A 7,292-nucleotide genomic window follows, 5' to 3' on the forward strand; every position below is an offset into this window, starting at 1 on the left:
TGGGGATCCTGTGATGAGGAAGACGTGGCCTTTGGAGGAAGTCCAAGTCTGGGGGGGCAGGGACAGCAGAGCAGCAGGAGGGGCTCCTAGGGTATCTTTCCAGCCAGACTCCAGGCCACCCCCAACTCCCACATTGATTCCGTGGCCCTGGAACTTTGAAGTGTAACAAATCCCAAGCGATTTTGAGGTAGACAGCCTCTCTTGCAACCTACCTCCAGAGGCTTCAGGATCTAACAGAGATCCCTGTGCCGCCCAACTTGCCCAGAGTGGACCCCAAGTGTGTTTACAGACAGACGATGGTATGTGTGTGAGCACACGAGTGTGTGTGTGCGCACGCGTGTGTAAGAATGAATCTGAGCAGGAGACCCTAGTTGTGGAGAAAGCAATCAGGAACTGGTTGTTAGAGTATACCGATAGGTGACAAGAGCCCTTCACAGTGTCATGACAGACAGTTTTATTGTTGTGAAGACTACACACTAACCTCGACCATTTCAAAACCGAGGTGGTTCATTCATTCATCAAATACTCAGTGCCAAGTTGTGCTCAATACTTTGGTATTTGGGGTGGTTTGCTCTTAATTTTTAAAAAATTAAATAAGTTTAGGAAATTAATATGATTGCAATTAATACATTTTTATTCTGCCAATTATGGATGTGCAAAAATTGCCATGAGTGATTTTATTTTTAATTTGTAGTATTTATTTCTGAATAGGTAAAACCAAAAGTTACGGAGGATGACAGTGCAAAGTGAATGTCTCTCCCACAGAGGCGACTACTGTTACTTGAGAAAAAACATTTTTAACACCAAAGAAGTAAGAAGGACATAATCTTCGGGAAAAAGAGAGCTTTTCCCAAAAGGGAACAGTTAAGAAAAAAAAAACGTGTGTGTGTTTTTCCTTTTTTTTTTTAAAATTCATCTCTTATTTTTTTCCAAGTATTTCCACACTCCTTTCATGAATGAGGCATTGTTCCAGATATGAGGAGTACATCAGAGAACAAAACAATGAAAACACCATTCCCTGCTTTCTTGGACTTACATTCCTGTGGGAACTGAACTGAATCTGGAATTGGGACACAGAAGTCCAAGCCGTTTGAACAGGGAGAAGCCAACAGAAGCTAAAGGAAGAGGATGTCCCAGTCAACCAAGAGGACCCCGGTGTCCTCCAGGCACAAGGGGTACAAAGGAGGGCATGCCATTAGAAACTGCCACCAGCCACACCAGGACTGTTCAGAGGCTACGCCAGCCAGATCAGGTGAAGGACTTCATGTCTGGTGAGAAGCAGAGCCTGACAATAGAATTTGGTCCAGATTTGACTACAAGTGCGAGAGATGACTGGTGAGATGGAAGCAATCTTAAGGAGCAGAGAGGAGAGTGATTTTAATTCTTTGATAGGGCTTCTGTTCATGCAAAGAAACTAGCTCAATCTGTTTGCCATTTGCATACTTCCTTCCTCATGCTTCCAGTATCTGGGCGTGCCCCTCAACCGAGGTAGTGGCTGAGCTGTGAGAAATTACTGGGTCTCTGTCGATGGCTCTCCAACCAGGACATGGGGTGGGAAGCATTGACCTCAATCTTTACACTTTTTTGAAATTAATAGACATTTTTTAAAAAGCAGTTTTAGAAAAAAAAAGTCATTTTAGGTGTATTTTTAAAAAAGATTTTATGTATTTATTCATGAGAGACTGAGAGAGAGGCAGAGGCAGAGGGAGAAACGGACTCCCCACTGAGAGGGAGCCCAATGCGGGGCTCGATCCCAGGACCCTGAGATCATGACCCGAGCTGAAGGCAGAGGCTTAACCCACTGAGCCACCCAGGGGTCCCTAGTTCTAGGTTTATAGAAAAGCTTTTGTATATGTCCTCATCCATCCCAATTTCTCCTGTTATTACCATCTTGTGTTAATGTGATGATTTCTTACAGTCGATGAATGCATATTGATACATAATTATTAAGTAAAGTCAATAATTTACATTAGGCTTCCCTCTTTGTGGTGTACCTTCTGTGAGGTTTTTTTTTTCAAGATTTTATTTATTTTTATTTTTTAAAAAAGATTGGATTTTATTTATTTGACAGAGAGAGACAACGAGAGAGGGAACACAGGCAGGGGGAGTGGTAGAGAGAGAGGCAGGCTCCCCACGGAGAAGCAGGGAGCCCGATGTGGGAATCTATCCCTGGACCCTGAGATTTTATTTTTAAATAATCTCTACAGCCAACGTGGGGCTCACTCACAACCGAGATCAAGAATGTGGGTTTTGACAAATGTAGAATGACGTGTATCCACCATGGTAGTACCCTATGGAATAATTTCACTGCCCTAAACCCCCTGTGCTCTGCCTATTCGTCCCTCCCTCCTGCTGAACCCGGGTAACCACTGATCTTTTTACCAACTCCATAGCGTTTGCCTTTTTCAGGATGTCACATAGCTGGAACCATACAGTATGTGGCCTTTTCAGATTGTTCTCTTTCACTTAGTGATATACATTTAATGTATATGCTATGTGTATATGTGGATATAATGTCTTTTTGTGCTTAAAAGCTCAATTTGTTTCTCGGACTATATATTATTCCATCATCTGGACGGACCACATTTGTGTTTCCATTCATCTATTAAAGGACATTTTGGTTGCTTCTAAGTTTCGTCAATCATGAACAAAGCTGTTATAACCTTTTCTGTGCAGGTTTTTGTGTGAACATAAATTTTCAACTTATATGGGTAAATGCTATGGAGCACATGATAAGCAAATGTTTAACATTTATACTTTTCCTTCAAGAAACTCTTCCCTTTATGTCAAAATTGAATCCAGAAAAAAAAATGCAGCACAACATTTTGTCATAAAATACTACATTACATGTAATTTTTTTCTTGATATGAGCTCGTCAGTTTAGGAAACTGCATTTCACATCGCAACACAAAGTTAAAAAATGTTTTTAGCACAACTTTTGGGCATTTGGCTTTAAAAATAGACTTTATTTTTTAGAACACTTTTACGTTCACAAAAAATTTGAGATTCCCATATATTCCTCCCCACATTTGCTTTTTAATGCTGTCATTTTTAAAAAATTTTTTCTTAAAGATTTTATTTGTTAGACAGAGAGAAACACAGCGAGAGAGAGAACACAAGCAGAGGGAATGGGAAAGGGAGAATCCAGCTCCCTGCCAAGCAGGGAGCCTGATGTGGGGCTCGATCCCAGGACCCTGGGATCATAACCTGAGCCAAAGTCAGACACTTAAGGACTGAGCCACCCAGGCACCTCTAATGCTGTCATTTAAAAAAAGATTTTATTTATTTACTTGTCAGAGAGAGAGAAGGGGAGAGAGAAAGCACAAGGAGGGGGAGCAGCAGAGGGAGAAACAGGCTCCCCAATGAGTAAGGAGCCCGATGTGGGACTTGATCCCAGGGCCCTAGGATCATGACCTGAAGGCAGACGCTTAACTGACTGAGCCATCCGGGCATCCCTTTTAACACTGTCATTTATCAAAATATAGCTACACATAGATTGAATAAGGAAAATGTTGATTAAAAAAACCCCTACAACTTCTAAAATTCAAGAACAATAGCAGCTCACAGAAACAAGAGCACTCGAAGCGCCCCTGGGTGACATAAGCAGCATTTCTCCTGCTCCCACTCCCTGCCTCGGCCATCACTCAGTCTGTGTGTAAGCTTGACAACATTTGTTCATGCTTTGCAAACATATCTACACGGAAGTAGGGTTTTCTTTTGTCATTATTTTCACAGAAATGGGAATCCTATAATAATTATTGTCCTGCTAGCATGATTCGTTTTCTTTTTATTATGAACTTTCAGCTTAGTGCATAAAGACTTTATTTATTTATTTTTTAAAAAGATTTTATTTATTCATTTGACAGAGTTCACAAGTAGGTTGGGGGGAGGGGGCTGGGAAGCAGGCTCCCTGCTGAGCAGAGAGCTCGATGCGGGTCTCGATCCCAGGACCCTGAGACCATGACCTGAGCCAAAGGCAGAGGCTTTAACCCAATGAGCCACCCAGGCACCCCCAAAAACTATTTTTAAAAAAGATTTTAATTTTAAGCTATCTCCACACCCAGCGTGGGCTCAAACTCCCAACCCTGAGATCAAGAGTCGCATGCTCTACCAACTGAACCAGCCAGGTGTCCCTAAACCTTACTTTTTTAAAGGCTGGATTGTGTTCCTTAGTCGATCCCTTCTCCTAGTGTGGAAATTTAAACAGTTTTGCATTAGAAGTTATGTTTATATAAACATTCTATATATTCATATATCATCTTTATGCATTTGTGCTAAAACTTCTGTAAGTTAGAGTTAGAAGAATAATATTGTTATCATCTGGTCATTTTTTACACACACACACACACACACACTCACTCATATATACAATTTCCCCTATTTAAATTCCATCAGCATTTCGTGAACAAGTAAATCCTTAATCCTGGATGTTATTAAGCCTTTTTTTTTTGCCAATTTGAAAGACAAAAAATGGGTATCTCTTTGTTTCAACTTACGTTTTCTGATCTTGAATGTATTCTCATAAGTTTGGAAGCTATTTGTACTTCTTCTGTGAAATGTCTGTCCAGACTATTTGCCTATATTTTCTCTTAATGTAATTTTCTTTTGCATAAGTCATACATTAATGTAATATTCGGATTTAAAAATTCAAACAGTGTAGAAGTGTAAAGAATTAAAGAAAAAAAATTCTCCATCCAGAAATTAGTTACCATAGTCAGAAGTTGAGATGTATTTCTCTAGCTAATTTCCTCTGTGTGTGGGATACATACATATACAATGTACATATGTGGGTATATATGTGTACGTGATCACAATACATATATTATTCTCCATCACATTTTTAACTCAACAATATATTTTGTATATATTTATATATTATATAAATGGTTTTACTTAATAATATGCCATATACATCTATATAGAATCTTGATTTTTTTAACCATTATTTTGTATTCCATAATTTTTCTTCTTTTTTTCATTCCTATTTAATGAACAAATATATCCTGCTTACTGTGCATGAGGTATCCTTCCAGTACTTGATAAAAATTAGACCATTTCATCATCACAACTATTCCGTGGAGTAGATATTACTGGGATCCCCATTTTTATCAAGGAAACTAAGTTACAAAAAGGTTAAGTACTTGCTCTATCGAGATCACACTACTGGTCATTTGCAGAATAGATTAAAATTTGACTTGAGGGGCACCTGGGTGGCTCAGTGGGTTAAGCCTCTGCCTTCAGTTCAGGTCATGATCTCAGGGTGCTAGGATCGAGCCCCACAACGAGATCTCAGCTCAGTAGAGAGCCTGCTTCCCCCCGTCCCCCCCCGCCGCCTGCCTTTCTGCCTACTTGTGATCTCTGTCAAATAAATAAATAAAATCTTTAAAAATTTTTTTGACTTGAAAATTCCCATATTAATAGGCTTGTTTCCAACTTTTTGCTCTTTTGTGTAGTGCTGCAAGAAACACACCAGGGACCCAGTGAGAAGCTTGAGGAAGGGAGCAGCAGGAAGTCAGGTCCAGAAGGTTCGAGAAGGTTGGAAGGAGGTGCCAAAACAGGCAGGAGAAAGAAGGGCTAAGGGTACCTGGTATGTCCATGGGCAGTCTACAGAAAGAACACATCTTTACAGCTTTTCTAAGGAAGGAGTAGACCATGGAGCCCATCAAGTGCAATTTGTCTTGAGGACAAGTTCAACAAGAGCTAGGCTGCTGGGCAAGCTACCATGTGGTAAACTTGATTATTAAGCCACAGGCGAAGACCTGATAGTCATTATTTTTCAATAATTTGGATGCTAAATATGAAAGAATATCACATTATGTTATCAAGTAGCATATTAATATGGTTTTACTCTGTTTACTTGGCAAATACTCATATAGAATTGAATGAAATGCATACAGAGTGAATATTTGCTGTTTCTTTTTGGATGATATTTTACAGCTAAAAGAAGAGAAAGGCTATTTTTTAGGATACGGAACTAGGAGATGTATAGAAGAGAAAACTAGCAGTTGAAAAAGGAAAGTAGATGAGAAATGGTAAAAATTAGTAGAAATTGTGAAATGTCTTAGATTGGCCAAAAAGCAAAATGGGCAGAAATTTCCTCCCTTAAGTTGCACTGAATTTGAAAATGTGGAAGTGAGATTAATTTTAGATCTTGAAAAAAACTGAGCTCCTCAAAATTCTATTTTTAGAATGAACATCGTATCTTAAAAGTCCTTGTTGCACAGATAGACATAACTTGTTTCTGGATGGGAACATTTAATATCAGAACAATATCAACTTTCCCCCAAATTAAACTATACATTAAGCGTAATTTATAAAAAATTCCAATAGAGTTTGGAGGGTTTTGGGGTGCCTGGATAGTACAGTCGGTTAAGCGACCCGCCTTTTGTTTCTGCCCAGGTCATGATCTCAGGGTGGTGAGTTTAAGTCCCCTCATGAGCTCCGGACTCTATGCAAAGTCTGCTTAAGAGTCTTCTCCCTTTGCCCCTCCTCTTGCACTTTCTCTCTTTCTCTCTCTCAAATAAAAAAATAAATCTTAAAAAAAATAATTGGAGGGGTTTGAGAGGTAGTGGTAACAGAAAGGTAGAAGTCTGTGACACAATAAAAATGTCAGAAACAAGTCCAAACATGCATATAAAATTTTTGCCATCTGAAATTAAAGCATTTAGATGTAATGGGGGAAAGATGAATTGCTCAATAAATGACACGAACCAAAGATTTGGGGGTGCCCCATCAAGTTGCAAAAAAAATTTTTTTAAATAAAAATTTCCATTGCTGGTAATACAGTACAGAAAACAGGACACTCTTGAGGTCTAGGTGGAATATAAATTGATATATTTCTATGTATCAATTTATATAAATAAAAGATTTTATTTTTTTTATTTATATAAATAAGTAGTTATTTATATAAATAAAAGATTTTATTTTTAAGCAGTGGCAACACCTAACTTGGAGCTCGAACTCACAACCCTGAGATCAAGTGTCCCATGCTCTGTGGACTGAGCCAACCAGGTACCCCTAAACTGATACATTTCTGGAGAGAAATTACATATATAGAATCTTTAAGAATATCTATACTTTGGGATGCCTGGGTGGCTCAGGTGGTTAAGCGTCTGCCTTCAGCTTAGGTCATGATCCCAGGGACCTGGGATCGAGTCCCACATCGGGCTCCCTGCTCAGAGGGAAGCCTGCTTCTCCCTCTGCCTGCCACTCCCTCTGCTTGTGTTCACTCTCTCTCTTCTCTCTCTGACAAATAAACAAATAAAATCTTAAAAAAATATATCTATACTTTA

This window comes from Enhydra lutris, unplaced genomic scaffold (assembly GCF_002288905.1).
Source record: "Enhydra lutris kenyoni isolate GAN:26980312 unplaced genomic scaffold, ASM228890v2 scaffoldscaffold41, whole genome shotgun sequence".
In the NCBI taxonomy this organism is placed as follows: Eukaryota; Metazoa; Chordata; class Mammalia; order Carnivora; family Mustelidae; genus Enhydra; species Enhydra lutris.